Below are 19,216 nucleotides of genomic sequence, written 5' to 3' on the forward strand. Positions count from 1 at the left end.
CCAATGAACGGTTACAATGAACCCCCTCCCTCACCCCTGCTTCACTCCAGCTCCTCGGTCTCCCCATCTCAGGAAACAGCAACTCAATCCTACCAGGCGCTCAACACCAAACCTGGAGCCGCCCTAACTCCCCTCTTTCTCCACCTCCTCACGTCCATGCTACAGGCAAGCCCCGTTGGCTCTACCTTGAAAACCTACAGAGAATCTAACCATGTCCAAACACCTCCACAGCTACCACCCTGGTCCGAGTAGCCTCTGACCTGGCCCTTTGAGGAGACCTCGTGGCTCTCTCCCAGCCTCTGCTCTTGCCTACGCTCACTGTCTTCAACACGGCAGCTACCATGAGTCTTAAAATACGTCTAATTATAGGGGCTGGCCCCGTGGCCGAGTGGTTAAGTTCATGCGCTCCGCTGCAGGCGGCCCAGTGTTTCGTTGGTTCGAATCCTGGGCGCAGACATGGCACTGCCCATCAAACCACGCTGAGGCAGCGTCCCACATGCCACAACTAGAAGGACCCACAACGAAGAATATACAACTATGTACTGGCGGGCTTTGGGGAGAAAAAGGGGAAAAAACAAGATCTTTAAAAAAAAAAGTCTAATTATTTCGCTGTTTTACTCTTCTGCTCAAAAGCCCTTCAGTGGCTCCCATCTCTCTCAGAGCAGAAGGCAAAGTGCTCACCGGACCTAAAGAGCCCACAGCCTCTCTGGCCTCCTCTCCCTCCCTCCATTTCAGAACAGCTGGCCTCCTGGCTTCTCGAACATGCTGCACCCCTGTCTGAGGACCTCTGCTCTCCCCTCTGCCTGGATTGGTCTCACAGGCACCCACACGACCAGCTCCTCACCGTCTCAGGCCTTCCCTGACCAGCCATTTTACACTGCTCGTGCCCCCACCCAGCATTCCCCACCCCTCCCCACTTTGTTCATCTTCAACCACCACCATCTAACATACTGGATATGATTTTTCTCCTCCCACCAGAATGTAAACTCAACTAGGGTCCGGATTACTTCAAACTTTGTTTTCATGTTTATTTCATTTCTATTTTCATCTTTCCTAACATTTTATTATGAAAATTTTCAAACATAGGGAGAGTTGAAAAAATTGCAAATGAGCACTCACATCCCCACCACCCAGAGTCTACAACTGCTAACATTTTGGACCATTTGCTCGATCACATAGCTACCGTGTATCTGTCTCTCTATCCATCCATCAACCCATCTTATTTCTGATGCATTTTGAAGTAAGTTGCAGGCATCAATACCCTTCACCCCTAAATGCTTCAGAATGTGTATTGGCAACCAGAGTTCAGTATCTATGAAAAACTCTTTTGTATTTTTTGGTGGTAAAATTGACGTAGAGTGAAATGCATAAATCTTAAGGGACCATTCAAGAAGTAGACCTGCATGTGTAAAAAGACCCAAACTTTCACCAAAACACAGCAAACGACCTTCCCTCAGAAAGTTCCCCCGTGACCCTCTGTTCATCTCCAGAAAGCATGGGGCTGCTCTGTCTGGTTCACCCACGGTGGGTCCCTAGCCCTTAGAAGAGTGTCTGGCACATAAAGGTGCTCGATAAATATTTGTGGGATGAATAAATGAAGGATCATTTGCAGGGATGAGATTCATAGGAAGTGAGCTTTGGCTCCTGAAGAGCAAATAGAGGATTAACAGTTGGTTTCATATGAGTTTAAGCACAGTTCCCAAGAAACTAACCAGCTCTGAGAACAGAAACCAACGGGACTGCACCTCCCGATGGCCCCCCTGGGAGGGGACAAACGCATTCCAGGGGACCCGTTAGACTCCGGGCCCAGCAGCAGCTCAGATTCCCGAGGCCAGCCCGTTCCACTGGGCCCCCAGTGTCGGGTTGCATGTGACTGACCAGACAGGCAGTGGCAGAGCCCAGAAGGCGTCTTGGGAGTGGTTTTACCATTCCTGGTGATGACCAGCAGCCCTACCGTCCACCACCAATACAAACAATAATCATTTTCATATTTTTCGAGATGGACGACTGATATTTTCTCAATCTTATGCAGAGCGTGAGTAAAAAATATTTGGAAAATTGTTTTTATTTATCTCAATTATATCCTAATTTTTTTAAGTGTGCCTGTTCTTCAAATGAAGCTTTAAGACGAGTTCCAGCACTACCTTCCTAGCAGATTGCCATTCCTACATCCTTCCCATATAGAAAGTCGGGAGGCACCAGAGACAGCAGTGAACAAGATGTGGTCACACGGCAAACATTCCCCCTACACACACATGCATAGGAATGCACACGCACATGCACGTTGCTGCCCTAGAAGAGGGAGTTTACTGTGGTAAACAGGAAAGGACAGCATCACATGTCTGTGGATTCAGGGAGAAAGCTGGAGCCGGACAAAGTCCTCTCCATCACTGCTGAAGTCCAGGTCAGAGAAATGACAATCCAGGACACGAATGTGCGTGCCAAGGAAGCGCAGACAGCTAAGCACCAGGAGAGGTCGTTCGGGGGTAAAACGGGTGGCAAGGGGCTTTTCAGAAGGGAGGGCTTGCAGGGCAGAAGGACATGCCTGGGGGCTGCCCTGATGAGAGCAGAGATGCTGAGCCACGCATGGTGATGCAGCTGATGCAAGCTGTGCCTGAAGCCCGACTGGAAGCAATCACTGACATGCTAAGAATTACGGTTCAACCCAACTCAACGAACATTTACTGGGCGTTTACTCTGTTCCAGCACTGGGAGCAAGCAGAATATATCAGAGTTTCTAGGAGGGGGGAGACGGGCTTAGAGGAAGCAAATGACGTTCGTAACTGGTGTCCTGGAAGACCTCCCTCTTGGAAACCCCCACCCATGGGCAGGAAGTGGAGACGTCTCCAGCACTGAGGGCAGAAGATTAAGTTCTGTGTGTGTTCCTCAGTGGACCAGAAACAAGCAGAGTTGGGGAAAGCCCCTCAGGGGCTGCAATCACTTTGCGCCTCTTCTCTCCATCGCCACTGCCTCCCTCTTGGTCTGAGGCCTTGCCTCCTCTCTCAGACAGTCACCTCACCTCCTGACTCTGCTCCTACAGTCCTCTCCCCACGTTCCCTCCAGAGGGATGGAACCAGCACGCTGATCGAATGCCGCCAGCCCTGGCTTGGAAACCTATGAGGCTCCATCTTGACTGCTGGAGACACCCCCAAGTGCCCTGCCTGGCTTTCACTGTCCTCCGTGCCACATGCCAACCTGTTTCCAGCTTTGTCTCCCACTGTGCCCTTCCATGCACTGGCCTCTCTCTCCTGGGCCGGCCACCAGCCCCTACCTTCTCAAGATTTCTTGCAGCCACCCCATCTAGACTCTCCCCTCCCATTTCCACCACCCAGATCCCACCCACCTGTCAGAGGCCACCTCTTCTTAAAAGCCTGCCTCAATTCTGCCCCTACCCGAGCTGGAGCACTCTCCCTCCCTCTAGCCTCTCACCTTTTCATCCTGTACTGCTGTGATCTGTACACAGGATTTATCTTTCTCACTGGACTCCTGGACATCGTTCCACACTCAACACTTCACACAGGGACTTGGTATGTAAATACTTGTTGATTAAATAAATCTTTTGGTGTTTTTGGCTGTGATGCTACTGGCACAGATAACTCTCTTGGGATTTACCCTCACTGAGGAGCACCCACTGCACATCGGGCAAGGCCCCAGGGATGAGCGAGGACAGCAGGCAGAGGCCAGCAGGGAAGCCTGCTTCTCCCAGAAGCATGGTCTTCCCAGCTCTCCTCGAGGGTCAGCGCATGATCCCGGTGGGAGGTGTCTGGTCCTGGGTACAGGCAGGCCTGGACCAGAGGCAGAGTTCCCCACCCCCGTGACCTGCCCTCCACCCAACCACCCTCCCATATTCTAACCCTCCATGTCCTTCAAGGCCAGCTCCACTCCCAGCTCTCCCAGGTGGCTTCTTGACTGTCCTGTCTCCCTGACCTCTCCTTCTCAGGCCACGGGTCGGCACTCCTGTGTGAGTGGCCCAGATCACACGCATGTCATTTACCGTCCTGTTGGCACAGCGGTTCCACGCATGAGTCTGATATTCTCCATTAGTTCTGTGAGGTGAGGATCTGCCTGTTTCTTAGCATCCTTTCCTCCCTCCTGAGTACTTGGGGTGTGTGTGTGTGTGTGTGTGTGTGTGTGTGTGTTGTGGGCAAGGCTTAAAAATACAACTTTCCAGCTTTGGGGGTCAAATTCAATTCTGTTCATTACGGCAGGCCAAGAAGCAAAAAACAGAGGTGTGCGTGCTCTGTACATGATACATTTGGGCCAAGGCAAGGCCAGAGTCACCCTTTCCAGGGGAGTCAGAAGAGAGGAGAGTGGAGAACAGCCCCCGCACACTCACCAGGCGCCCAGAGCCCGCCCCGCCGGCCAGTCCCGCGCCCACAGCAAGCGCACTGATTTAGGTTTGGTAAAACGACATCCCATTAAATTAATGTCGCTAATTTGAATTTTATTGATTTCGTAGTTGGCCATTCTCTAACTTGTCCATTTGTTTTGCTTTCATAGTCGTGCAAGAGCCATAAGCAGATGGATTTTCCTCCGGCCTTCATGTTGGTACATAATTAAGTAACACGATGACAGAAATTACTTGAGTCAACAGAAGTGGGGGAGAGTTCTTGGAAAATATTTTTATTTTAAAAGGGGATTTAAGCATTGCTTGGGTTTGAAAATATTTTATTTGATGTGTCTCAGTCCCTCCCAACCCCAAATGATTCTTCCTGTGAAACCTGTGGGTGATTTTCTCAGGAGGCATCTCTGCCCCCACGTGCAATTCAGAGACTGCAAAGGCATGGGCGGTGGGGTGGGGGGTGGGGGTGTTGTTCTCGGGATCCTCCAACCAGAAACATCCGGGCCCCAGCTTCTGCCCAGTTACAAATGCGGGGACAAAGCCATCTGAGCTGGACACCTGCAAGGGAGAAACACAGTGAGGCCTGGGTTGTGAGGTGTGAAATATCTCAGGACAGGCCCCTTCACGCAGAGAAGCCGCCCCTAAATGGTGGCCCTGGAGGGTGCCGACTTTCCTGTCCACGCCTGAGGGTGACAAGTACAACCACGCCAAGGAGCTGGTTTTCTCTTTCTTTTTCCCCCACAACAAGAAGATACGGAGACACTGCGTGAAGCTATTCAAGCTGGTAGCAGGGCAGCCAGCTCATAAGCTAACACCCCACAAGCCCTTTATTTTTCACCTTGCTAGATCCTGTATTCTAACTGGCCTGTGGGATGGAGTGTCAAGCCCACAGGAGAATCTCCGTGAACACATCAGTGAGGCAGTTAGAAACACGGCTGTAGGCTGCAGGCCCAGGAAGTCAGGGAATCAGCCATAAAGGAATTATTCCCCACGCCTCCCTCTGCAGCCTCATCTCTGGCTTCTCCCAACTCACCCCTGCGTCCCAGCTCCAGTCTCTAGCCCACCGTGGGGTCTTTCTCTCGCTGCCCTTTCTGCTTAGAACTTCCCCCCTCCCCGCTGTGGGCTGGCTGAGTCCCGCTTGTCCTCCCGCACTCACCTAGATGCTGTCTCCTCCAGGAAGCCTTCCCTGACCCACGCCAAGAGAGGAACTAGTGCCCCTCCTCCACGACCCACAGCAGCTTCTCTGTGCCCCTCGGTCACCACACGACGCTGTGATGGAAATGTCTGTCTCCCCACCAGATTGCAAGCTCGTTAGGGGCAGGGTGTCAGGCCCTTTATGTTCCCAGGGCCTAGCCAAATGTTGGGAACCTATGGGTACTCACTTTGTACTTTTGAGTGGGTGGATGAATGAAGTGTCAAAGGAAACACCGTCACTAGAGAAGGAGAACCACAGTGACCCTACAGCGGCAGCTGTCCCCTCCCTCCCCTGCCTCTTCTGCTCCCCGATCCCCGAGTTGGCACTCTGAGCTTTCTGCTGTGCGTTGCAGCTCCTCATGTCCCGATTAAGTGGGACTGTCAGACAACAGATACCAAAGCGGACTCTCCCAAGCTGTCAGGCCTCCTGAAACAAAGCGCAGATTCCCCCGTTGGCCCAATCTGGGCACCACAGCAAACCACTGAGCCCCACCTCCACCACATGGGCCCTCGATGGGTCTAGATGGCAGGTGGGGAGGCGTCCCTGGGCCCAGGTCCATTCTCTAGGGCCACCAAGTTGGTGGAGGGGGCTTCTCAGTTCTTTCCAGCCATTTGCAGCCCAGCTTCTCAGGAATGGGGCCTGATCGTGGTTTTGCCTGTTCCAGCTCTGCCAGAACCCAGCCTGGAGACCCTGGCAGACTGTAGACAGCTCCCAGGAGTAGCAGGCCTTGCCGTCTCCAGAGTCCATATTTCCCTCCCCGCTCCATCTACCACCTCCTGCATCTTGGAGTCTTATCTGGCGAGAGAAGACATTCCCCGACCCTTCTGCTTTTGGGCCTTCCCAGGCTCTCTGAACCCCAAAGATCAATCCTTAAGGCTGTTGGTCAGTGTTAACCCGCTCTGCCTAAGGGGCGGGGGAGGCCAGGTCGGGGCCTCCTCCCTGTTGCTTTTCTGTGTGTGCACAGCCCCTCCTCCCAGGCCCCAAACTATGACAGTGCAGATAACCTTCAATTCAAACTATAAAAGTTGGTTTCTCTCTGCCTCTCACACTCTACTAGAAAATGAACCATAATTTGAAACACACGGTAAAATGTAATCCTTCCCTTTCAGCACTCAAGTTCCCTCATTTTCAAAGAAAGCCAACGGCTGGCGGATCGGATTTTGTTTTTTGCCCATTATACCTTTTGCCTCAAAAGCTGCCTAGAGTACAAAAAAGAAGTGAGGCCGTTCACACTCTGAAGATGAATCATCTTCAAAGCTGGCATCAGAAACCCCGTGTTCACAACCCCGGTCTTGAGACAAACGCTGTAGTCATTAACGGGCGCACATACGACAGGCTAGAGTTATGACTAGCGTTTGCTCGCCGCAGTAAAGAATGTCCTGTATTAATGACAACAGCTGTCGGTTTAATAACCCCAGAAAAGATCGTTAAATTCCTTCACATTTCCCAGAAACAGATGGAAGAATTGCAGAAAGGTTCAAGCATATGGGGAAACATATTGGATTGTGGCAGCTTCAAAGAGTGGCCAGAAATCCAATAGGCAGATGGACTGCTCTACACGGCACTGCCTGTAGCTACCCAGCGGGGGCGGGTGTGCTCCATGCCTTGTGCAGGGAACATGGAAACATGGCGAGGAGTAGTGTGGAGACAGGCCCGTCCTTGGTGTGATAGGCTGGACTAGGAAGATGGCTGCCTGAGTCGGGAGGTTCTTGTGAAGGCTAAGAGAGTAGCTAGTGTCAGCAGCTCTTGGCCCCACTTTGCAGCCTCAGTAACTGCTGGAGGCTCCATCCAGTGGCAGAGGATGACACACTCCTTTCCCATGCATGCTCCCTCTGATCACTGCACGCTTACTCCAATGTGCATAGGTGTTAGCAACAGCCAGCCCAATGCCCTTGCAGGTGAACTCCTGACACTTTGCATCAAAAAACTTATTCTGCTGAGGGAGCTGCCCACATCAGAGCCCATCAGCTTGATCTTGAGTCCTTTCCCTGAGTTCAAGGTCGGAGGTACCTGTGCCCCTTTTGTGCATCCAGGTGCAGGAGGGCATTTCAGGGCCCTGAGTCAGGTGTTCTAACGACTCAGATCTGACTCTGTCTACATTGAGGGAGGGAGCAGCAGCCATGGAGGAAAAGTGGAGTTACCAAAAAATTATCTCCCCCAAAAAAAGGCCACAGGACCTAATGGTTTTACTGGTGAATTCTTCCAGACTTTCTAGGAAGCGTTAATTCTCATTCTATATAAACTGCTCCCGTGTGTAGATAAACATGGACAGCTAAGCTATTCATTCCATGGAGGAAGCATGGTCTTCATAACACTTAACATACCATAAAAAGAAAGAAAAAACTAAAGACTGAGCTTGCTAAGAAATATAGATATAAATTCCTACGTAAATGGTGGCAAGACAAATTTAAAATTACATAGATGAATAAATAGGGATTAACCAGGTTTGCGAGAATGATTTGATGTTACAAAATTAATATAGAACACATATATAACATTGCTGGATGGAAATATTACATACTGAAAAGATTTCTATTTGTATTCTTCTCAAATTTAGTTAGTGCTGTTATGGGTTAATTGTGTCTTTACAAAAAGGATATGCTGAAGTCCTAACCCCCAGTACCTCCGAGGGCGACCTTATTTGGAAACAGGGATGTTGCAGATATAATTAGTGAAGATGAGGTCACAGTGGAGTAGTAACCTGATAAGACTGGCGTCCTTAGAAGAAGACGGCCTCGTGAAGACAGAGGCACAGGGAGAATGCCACGTGGCGATGGAAACAGAGATTGGGGCGGTGCACTGCTAAGTTAAGGACACCAAAGATTGCCAGCAAACCACCAGAAGCTAGGAAGAGGCGAAGAAGAATTTCCTTAGAGATTTCAGAGGGAGCCTGGTCCTGCCGACACCTTCATTTCGGACTTCTAGCATCCAGTACTGTGGGACAGCACATTTCTCTTGTCTTAAGCCACTCGGCCTGTGGCGCTTTGTTACAGCAGCTCTGGGACTCTCATACCATTGGTTTAAATCAGGAGTCAGTACACGGGAGCTCGCGGGCCAAATCCAGCCCATAGCCTGTTCTTCTACAGCCCTTCAATTAAGTACGGTTTTCATATTTTACATTAGTAAAAGAAAAGAAAGAAAGACGAAGAGGAGGAAATATAAACTATATGTGGCCCACAGAGCCTAAAATATTTAGAATTTGTCCTATTACAAAAAAAGTTTGCTGACCCCTGTTTTAACACAACCCTAAAAAATAATCCCAATGGATAAACTTCAGCCTATCTGGAAGGAGAAACAGGTGAAATTTTCAGCTAAGAAAACTTTTGGTAAAAAGAAGAGTAAGGAGAGATTGCATTCTGAAACATTTAAATATATAAAGTATACAAATCTACAATAACTGAAAAAAGGGAAAAGACTGGCATACACATCAATGAAACAGGATGTCACCCGTGACTGGCCCAGTTTATAATAATAAGAGATTAATATGTGCTCTAGGAAGTATCGGAAGCTTATAGGAATACACGCAATTTTTTAAATGTGGGGGAAAATTGGAATATGGGGAAAAATAAATTCTTAGATCATCATATCACACTATTTAAAAAATTAAGTTCTAGACTGATTTTAAAAATTAAATGTAAAAAAAAGAAACTCTTAGAAAACCTAGAAAAGAATATTCGTAAATATTTAACTGGTTGCAAAATAAGGAGGAATTTTCTAAGCACAAAGCCATGGAAGCATCAGTAAAGGAAAAGAGCCATAAATTCAATGACAACATTTCCAAACTTCTGTACCTCAAAAGAATCATAAACAAAACTGAAAAGCAACTGACAGGCTGAGAAAAATATTTGGCATAATTATGACAGAGAAAGGATTAATAACTTTCCTATATAAAGAAAGATCAATAAGAAAAACATGAACACCCTAATAGAAAAATGGGCAACAGACAGGCCCCAACAATTCACAGAGGACGTATAATTGGCTAAAGAACATATGAGAAATAGTCGATTTCCCTGGTAATCTTTTAAAAAGCACGTTTTAAAATGAGATCCCATGTTTAATCTATCGAATTGGCAAAATGTAAAAGGGCCGCAATACTGTGTTGGGTAGACTCCAGTGAAGGACTTTTATACACTAATAGCGGAAGTATATGAAAACAACCTTCTGGACTGCAAGCTTGCAGAATAGTCTGCTTGCCACAGCGTACGCTTCCGTAATGAGAATGAGGTCATATGCCATTGGCGGAAAAGGTAAGAGGTCAGTCGAATGCAGAGGTCACATTGGTTTATACGCATTTCCCCCCAGAAGGCTATGTTTTAAGTCACCAACTGCCAGCAGCTGAATCCAAAAGACACTCCCGCAGCTGAGCACCGGAGCCCGCGTGCGGCGAGTCGTGCTGCCCGCTCGTCCGTGCTCTTCCTCGGGGCCGAGTGTGGCCGCTTGTTCTGTCTTGAACAGGCTGATTACACAGTCACGCGCCATCTTTATGCATTTTGCCCTTGACCCCATAACACAGCATCTCCTCTCCAAGCCTTCCTTACACCCCTTTCCAGCAAGCCACTTTTACAAATAACACAACTGTTATTCCATTTAATAGGAACTTAATTAATTTTTAAATAGCATTTTTATTAGGATTGTTCTTTTTTGTTAGTGTTGTGGTTACGGCATAACATAAATTTTGAGTGACCTGCCTTTAACATGTTTTGCCCATAAGTCATGCCATTTTTAGTGCACGATTTTGCAGAATACAATATTTTTTGGCATTTTATTTGACACGTATATACATATATATCCCAATATTGTGGAACAGCTCTATAGGATTCTAAAAAGCCTCAAAAAATAGTAAATAGCAACTCCACTTACAGCAATTTATATGAAGGGAAAAAATCAGAGATACACATGAAAATGTATGCACAAGTGTGTTCACTGAGAAGGTATTTATAAAACCAAAAAGTTGGAAAACATCCAAAAGTGTAATACCTTATATTCCATCTATACAACGAAATGTATGGGCCATTAGAAATAATCTTTTCAAAGAATGCTTGGCGCAATAAAATTTTTCACAATCAATCATTTAAGTGGGAAAAAAGCAATCTATAAAATAATGCCACAGAATATCATCCAAATTTTATAACATAAATTATTAAATTATTATTTATTGTTTATATGTAGTAAATATATAGATATGTACAGCAAAATATAAATGATAGGTATAAATAATAGTAGATGGGATTGGAAGTAAACATTAATTACCTCCTCGTACGTTTCTACATTTTCTAAGTTGTCTATAATGAACATATATTATTTTTATAAATAAAAGAAAAATGAGCATTATTTTTTAAGTAAATGAAAATTTAATGGGTGTTTTAAGATTAAAGAAGGTGACAAGGAAAGGACAGAGGGACCAGAAGAGAGTGAGGCCCGCCAAGTTGGAATCCTGGTTCCATCTCCTAAGACACCCAGAGACCAGTAGGCAGCGCCTCTCCCGGGCTGTGGAAATCCTGTTACTGCAAACTCTGTGCTTTATTTTCTGTACAGCCCACTTCCCTTTGCCCCAGGCCACAGGACGGGCCCTCTGCTCACTCACTGGGCTCCTGTACCCTCAGGCCAAGCCCCCAACTCTTCAAAGCCCATCTCAGCTCAGCTGCAGGCCAAGAGCCGAGAGTGCCCCCATCCACGCCATCCCAGAATCCAGGTGATCAGGGCCAGGCCCTATATCAGAGTCTCTGGTGAGGACCCCAACCTGTACTTCTGCTGCCCACCTGCCTGCAGGAACAAGGGCTGCTCTGTAATCCAGAGAAGGGACTGACGGCCCAGGCCGCAGCGGGGTGTGGGTGCAGACCTGAAGAGGGGCACACAACTACTGACGGAAGTCACCCGACCTGAAAAGGCCTCGAGGCCTGAGGGATGGCTCAGCGGTCATTCAGGTGGGCCATGTCCATTATGCCCACATGGCAAATGAGACTGGGATCGGGGGCACCCTGCTGCCACATCCAAGCATTGGCGCTACAATGCCCCTCCCACCCACCCAAGGGGGGAACCCTGAATAGACAGAGACAAAGTCGATGGCGGTTTTAATAAGAAATTAACTTGAGTTTATAAAGAATAACATGATGGCTTGTTTCCAACAACAGGGAAGATCCGATTCCCCTGAAGGACCTTCCTGAGTGAAACTACTAAATGGTTAGATAAAAATTTTTTAAAATGTATTTAAATGCATTACCGAGCTGGCATAAAAGTAAGAAATCTGCAAAGCCCTAAAACAAAGTGAAATCAGAAGTCTGAAAAGAAAATGAGTGCTAAAGTCTGCTTTCTCCCCGAGGGTTCCGGCTAAACCCTGGAGACTTTCAAGTTCTTCACTGAAGACTACAGGAGGCGTGGGGACCGGAGATAAGACCCAACCGTGGCCCAAGGCAGGAGCTCAGATGCACAATCCCCACTTAGAGCTGAGATCCGAAAGAGCCACACGCTCAGAAAGTGAATACAAAATAAACCTGAATCTCCACAAAGAGACGGCGAGGAACCCCATTCATCCCGACCTTGGCATTGGTTGAAGGGGAACCTTCTCGTAAACACAAGCCGTCTCTCATACAATTTTGAGATCCAAAATTGGACGACCTATGAGGTCCACAAAACCTCGGGGAGCATTTCCAGGCACTGCAGAAGCAAAGAGAAATCCTCTCTGCAGAAGCTGAACCTCCAATGAGGCCTCAGAATCCTCACATAGAAACGCTGATAAGCAGTGGTGGTCAGTGTGGACAGGACCCCCGCCTGGTGGGGCTCACATTGCATCAGTGCACCCAGAGAACGAACCAACACGCAAAGGGGCACATACAAGAACGGGAGAGTGTAGTGAGTGCCAGGAAGGAATGAAGTATGACAGAGAAAAATGTGATCTAATCAGAGAAGGCGGGCTGGAAGTCCCATATAAGCTCAAAATGTAAGAGGGAGACCCTACCTTCCCCCAGCACCCACAGAACAAATCCCGTGAGAGTAAGGTTGCCATCTTTATAAGAAAAAAAAAATTACAGAACGCCCAATGAACTTTGAATTTCGGATAAACAACAAGCAGTTTTCTAGTATAAATATGCCCCATGCAATATTTGTGACATACTTATACGAAAAAGATTATTTGGTTTTTATCTGAAATTCGAAGTCCGCTGGATGTCCTATATCTTATCTGGCCAGCGCACATGAGAGAAATCTGAGTGGTCCTGCCTGAGTCACGTGCCCTGGCTTTGGGACCAGTCTCTGTGGGCTGAGTCGTACAGGAAGCCCTGAGATTGACGGTCCCCCCAGAACTGCGTGAGACGGAGGAAGAGCAGCTCCCCAGTGCAGATAAAAGCCTTTAACAGGTAAAAACGAGAGACTTCCACTCCACTGGGGTTTACTAAAGGCTGGTGGTAGTGGTGGCATAGTTACTGATCATCTTATTTGCCTCCCTCTTTTTCTGCCGGTAGACCCCCCCACCCCACCAGACACCTGCTGTTGCTGCTCATGCTAAAAGTCCATCCAGTATGATGAGTCTGGGGACCTCAGCCTCACTACAGGTGAGGAACTCCAGCGGCCAACACAGCCTGCATGGAAACGAGGGTTCCAGTCCAACTTGGTGGCTCTCAGCCTTGGCCGCAAGTTAGCATCTCCCGGGGAATCTCCAGGAAGCGTTGGTGCCCGGGTCCCTCCCCAGAGTTTCTGATTTAATTGTCTGCATGTGTCCTGGGCACCAGGATTTTTTAAAAGCCTCTCAGAGATTGTAATACGCAGCCAAGGATGAGACCCATGGGCCTAAGATAATGAGGCAATAAAGGGAGGAATAGCACGCACTGAGGGCATAGCCTGAGGGCACATAATTGGAGAGAAAGTAGTTTGAACGATCAATAATATGGAGGAAAGGATAGGACATTCTGATAAGTACCAAAAAAGGATATAAAATTGTGTATGTAAGATGAACTTAAGAATGTGAAAAACCTATAGAAAAAAAGACAAAGGAAACATTAAAATGGTAACAAAGGTGCTTCTGGACGTTACTAATTTCTACTTCTTTATATGTTTCTGAAATTTCAAATTTTTCTATGATAAATATGTATTACTTTTATAATTTAAAAATTTAAAATGAAAAGTCTGGGAAAAAAATGACAAATCCCTTAGATTGCATACAAGGCCTCTCTGATGGGGCCCCTAGCTATACCGAGCATCTTCCCTTTGCCCCACATGCCCAGCGCTCCCGCCCTCCACATTTCCAAGCCTCCCATTGGCTCGTCCCAGTCACTCCGGATAGAACCCCCCTCAAGCTGTGGAGATGGTTCTTGATCTTCAAAGCAGGTCATGATCCTCCCCATGAAGCTTCCTATAAGCCCAGATAGAAGTCTTCTTATCATCCCCTCTGCCAGCTCAGAAGCCCCCAGAAGTGATCTCCACAGAGAAATGACACTTCTCCATCCCAGAGGCGAGGGTCTTGTCCCAGGCCCTGAGTGAGGAGCCATTTTGCATCCCGACATGAGGCTTTGCTGCTGCTCCCTCCAGAGCAGAGGGCGTCCTCAGACATGCAGGCACTGCGTCCCTTACCTGTTGCGTCACTCTCCCCCAGCCAGAGGCAGAAGGCAGTCCAAGTGTCAGTTCATTTAGGTCTCAGCAGAGCATAAAATGAACTTGCTGGGAAATTATAAAAACATGCGATCTGCAGATCTCTCCATAACAAACAGTGTCTGCCTCTCACGCGGAGGCCTTAGAGCCGACTCTCAGGCAGTGGCTCTAAGAGCTCTTCTCCTGGGTTCGTGTAAGGCTCCCTGGAGCCACTCACAGCCAGGGGAGTCTCTGAGACCAGCGGAAGCAGCATCCTGCAGCGAAGGGGCATGCCAGACTCTTCCCCCAGAAAGAATGCAGCTTCATTAAAACAGGAAAAAGGAGGAGTGAAATCTCCAGACCCAGCCTGGGACAGGACCCGCTGCAGCTTGGATACAATGCTGCCCGCAGGACTGGCCACAGCTCCCGGTCTACCTTCACCACTACATCCGGCAGCCCGCCACGTGCATCAGACCTACTCCTGTCTCAGTTCACTTCCTCTGAGACTGGGAGAAACGATGACAACCAACAAGCTTGGAGCAATGGACCAGGTCCCCAGGAGCCCGAAAGGACGGAAGTCCTTCGAGATCTCCGAGAGGGATTTCTTTTCCTCATAGGGAGGGCTTCCCCAGGGAGGCACACTAAGGGAGGAATAGAAGTTCTCAGTTCAGAAAAAAGAGGAGGGGATGCAGAAAGAGGAAGCAGAAAGTAGGAGAAAGTGCAAAAGTGCGAGAAATAGATGGGTCCAGGGTATGCTGGCTGAGGAGCCTGGACTTCCTCCTGCGGACGGAGGAGCCGCTGGCACAGCGGGAACAGGTCAGTGCCCCAGCCCGATCTGGGTACAAAGGTCATCCTGACGGCCACTGTGGACAGATGTCACTGCAGGCAATGAGCCTGGGGGCTGCAGCAGTTTCTAGCCACAGGATAATGGGGCCTGAGCTGAGCAGTGGGGCTGCAGAGAAGAGTCCAGACCACACTTTCTCCCCCAAAATGGAAGGAGAAAGCCCCAACACCCAGGGGACGCGGTGCTGCCTGCTAGTGCAAGGTCCAGGGTGGGAGCCCAGCCTGCGTTTTGTGACTCTGGTAATGTTCCTACTACCTGGCATCGAGACTGTCCCGCAACGTGGCCCCAAAGCCCCCTTAAGCACCCCTCCACCCTTACAGGTTTCTACCACCCACACAGTCCCTCCCCACACGCCCACACACGCCCATCTCCCATACCCCATGCGGGGTCTCTGCTCCTGGGGGTTCTTCCTCCTGCGAAGAAGGATGAACCCAGCCCTGGACGTGGACTCACAGCCTTCAGAGTCTCCCGGGATAGAGTGCTCGGCCTGGCTCTGCCCCTCACTGTACGATGACGGGGAGGGCCCTTTGCACTCAGAGGTGCCTCTCTGAGCCTCAGTTTTCTCGTCCACAAAGAGGACATAACAATATCTACCTTACAGGGCTATGGGATGGAGCAGCAAAAATACACAGAGAGCTCCTAGCAGGAAGCTTGGCACAGAGTAGGTGCTCAATAATCAGTATCTGTAGTTGTGACTATCCACAGATTTCTCCTTTCCCAAGGCCCAGCTGCAGCCCTCCTCCTCCAGGAAGCATTCCTTGATCGCCCAGCCCTGCACGTCGACTTCTCCCTCTCTTGGTTCTGACAGTCCTTGTCGTCTGCCCCCACCAATCCAAAACCTGACTCCAACTCTCTTGTGAGGGCACTGATTCCTCTCCATGAGCTGTTCTTACCTCCCTACTGCATAGAAAATTCTCTGAGAGCAGAGACCACCTGCTCTCCTTCTCCTGGCTCCCTCCAGCACAAGGGTAGGCACACAGCAGATGCTCTGGTAGGCAGGTGGGATGGGGCCAGGTCACTGAGAGCTGGGAGTTTTATGACAAAGGCAATAGGGAGCTAGTGAAGGTTCTGGAGGAGGGGAGATAATGGCAGGGGTCATTTGGAGGAGGCATTGAGCAGCCGATCCACAATATTCCTAGTCTGTTTCCTTCCCTCTTCCTGGCTGAGGCCACTGGCAGAGTGATGAATGCGCTAGGGTTGCGCATTATTAATCACCTTAAAAGCAAACATTTATCTTGGTGGAGGATTTTTACTTTTCTCCTCTAATAACGGATTAAAGCACCCGGATATTAATGGGCCAGATAATTTACGTTTTGCTTAAGCAGAAAAAACAAACCGTCAGGCCCTCGTGGCAACAGCACTTTTCAACAGATTGAGAGATAGGCTGAATAAATTGCTATAACTAAAACACGCACGTACGCACGCTCACCCGCCGCTACATGACAGTTTGCAGACATTTTGCAACAAGCGCGATATGATTTCTGTACACAATTACCCGTTCCCCCTAAGGTATTTTCCTCTCCTCCTTGCCTTCCCAGTTGAGCCCCAGATCCCTGGGTACCATCCCCCTGTGCTCCTCTTCGCAAACTGTGACCTGAGCCCTGAATACGTCAGTCCTAAGAGGAAACAGTTCATGGAGGTTCCAGCACTGCCAAGAGACAGCAAGATGGGCCATGGCCATTCTCCCCTCCTTCCATCTGCTCTCTTGATGCGGACCTTGAGAAGAGAGGTTTCTGGAAAGGAAAAGCCAGAGGAAAAGTCTTCATCTTGATCCTCTCTGTTTGAATACCCATGGAAAATCAGCCATCGCAGGTTATCTCCGATTCCAGCCCATGGCTGAAATACTGTAATTGGCCAAGACATGGAGAGGAGACAAGAGACCTGAAGCCTTATCCCCTCCCTGGCGCCCACTTCCTGTGTGACCTTGACCAATTCTCCGCCATTGCCTGGGCTTCAGGTACCCCATCTGAACAATGAATGTTTGGTTTTGATAACTCTAAACTCTGCCATTTTGTGGGTTAACAACTCCCGGGCTCGGGAGCATCAGATACTGGAGCTCAGCAGCTAAAAGGAGCACGCGCGCTCAGTCCCCAGGCGAATCGCCCACTGAGCATGCTCAGTGCCAAGGCAGTCAAGTCCCTCATCTACAGCACCAGAGCGGAGCCTGTCTCACTGAGCATGCTCAGTTCTAAAGGAAGGCGGCACTAGGCTTGCGGAATCACGGGTGATATCCTGCCTCCTGATGTTACCTTGGGCGTTCTCCCTGAGCTCGTCAGAGACAGCATAGACGTACAATAGACCATTAGCAGCTAGCCGAGTCAAACAAATGGAGCAATGTCTTAGCCAAGGTTCACTGTTCGTGTTCTGGTTTAGACAGACTCTGATGGTGACGTACAGGGGTCTTGAGTAAGTGGATTACGCCAAAACTTAGTTCCGTGCAAATAAATCCTCATCAGCCAAGCCCCCAAATCTATCCCCACACTCACCATATCTGCAAGAACACAGAAGATTTGAACAATGCTGCCCACCAGCTTGACCCAGTTGACCGTTAGAGACCACTCCGTCTAACGTCGAATTCACGTTCTTTCCAAGTACGTGAGGAATATTCACCAAGACGGTCCAAATACCTGGCAATAAAGCACGGCTCAAAACGTTTAAAAAGACCGGAATCATACAAGTTGTATTCTCTGATATAATGGAATTAAATTTAAAAGTCATAACAGTAAGCCATCTAGAAAATATCAGGAAATTTTTAAAAAACACTTTTAAATAACCTGTAGATCAATGAAAAAATAAGGGACACTGGGAAATATTTCAAACTGAATGATAACGAAAGCAAAACATATCAAAATCTGTAGGATACCACTAATGCAGAGTTTAGAAGAAAATTCAGAGCTTTAAATGCCTATATTAATAAAGAAAAAAAGGCACAAAATCAATGATTTAAGCTCCCACCTGTAGATGCAAAAAAGAAGAGCAAATAAAACTCAATATAGGGGACTGGCCCCATGGCGCAGCGGTTAAGTTCGCACGTTCTGCTTCTCGGTGGCCTGGGGTTCGCCGGTCCGGATCCTGGGTGTGGACATGGCACCACTTGGCAAGCCATGCTGTGGTAGGCGTCCCACATATAAAATAGAGGAAGATGGACACAGATGTTAGCTCAGGGCCAGTCTTCCTCAGCAAAAAGAGGAGGACTGGCAGTAGTTAGCTCAGGGCTAATCTTCCTCAAAAAAAAAAAACCAGAAACAAAAAACCTCAGTGTAGGCAGGATAGAGAAGACAAGGAGAGAAAATCAATGATATAAAAATTGGACAAACAATCGTAGAAAATCAGCAAAGTTGCTTCCTTGAAAAGATTAATGAAATTGATAGCCTCCCAGAGAAGGCCAACCAAGAAAAAAGGAGAGAAAACACTGTTACCGATATCAGGAACTAAAGAGGGGCTACCACTACAGATTCCATATCTGTTAAAAGAACAACAGGGAATATTGTGAACAACTGTGTGCCAATAAATTGACAACTTCGATGAAATAGACAAACTCCTTGAAAAAGATAACTCACTGAAACTAGCATAGTGTGAAAGCATGGACCTAGATAACCCTATATATACTAAATCATTTTTTAATTCATAGTCAAAAACTTGCCCACAAAGAAAAGTCCAGATGGATTTACCAATAATTTTATCAAACATTTAAGGAAGAAATAATACCAGTATTAAACAAATTCTTTTAGAAAATCAAGGAGACAGGAATATTTTTCAACTCATTTAATGAAGCCAGAATAACTCTTGACACCAAAAACTGGCAAAGATATTATAAGAAAAGAAAATTGCAGACCAATATTCCTCATGATTAGAGAGAGAAAAATCCTGGTCAAACTATTAGCAAATTAAACATAATGATATATAAATGTGTAACGTATCACGGCCAAGTGGTGTTCATCATAGGAATGCAAGGTGAATTTAACATTTGTAAAAAGTTTGAAAAAAATCAATGAAATGCACAAAATTAACGTATAAAGGAGAGAAAAAATCAATGTGATCCACAACATTGATCATATAAAGGAGAAAATCATATGATGCAGATAAAGTATTAGACACAATTCAACACCCATTATGGTTAATTAAAAAAAAGAAACTATGAAAGAATTTCCTTAATCTGAGGAAGGCATCTATTATGTACCTAGAGCTAACAACATACTACCTAATAGTGAAATATTTTTCCTGTAAGATAAATAGCAAAGTTATTTGATAATTATCTTCAACATCATACTTCTGG

The 19,216-nt window shown here is 47.6% G+C and overlaps 1 long non-coding RNA gene across 1 annotated transcript; it reads right to left on the bottom strand.

Annotated features, from left to right (window-relative positions):
• Nucleotides 1-4,690: 4,690 nt before the first annotated feature.
• On the bottom strand, nucleotides 4,691-17,948 carry LOC124246324 (uncharacterized). Its single transcript, XR_006890464.1, has 3 exons — nucleotides 17,896-17,948; nucleotides 17,427-17,567; nucleotides 4,691-4,900 (listed from the first exon to the last, which is right to left on the bottom strand). It is a non-coding gene; the product is annotated as an uncharacterized LOC124246324 (long non-coding RNA).
• Nucleotides 17,949-19,216: the final 1,268 nt, after the last annotated feature.

The sequence above is a fragment of the Equus quagga genome, chromosome 11 (genome assembly GCF_021613505.1).
Source record: "Equus quagga isolate Etosha38 chromosome 11, UCLA_HA_Equagga_1.0, whole genome shotgun sequence".
In the NCBI taxonomy this organism is placed as follows: domain Eukaryota; kingdom Metazoa; phylum Chordata; class Mammalia; order Perissodactyla; family Equidae; genus Equus; species Equus quagga.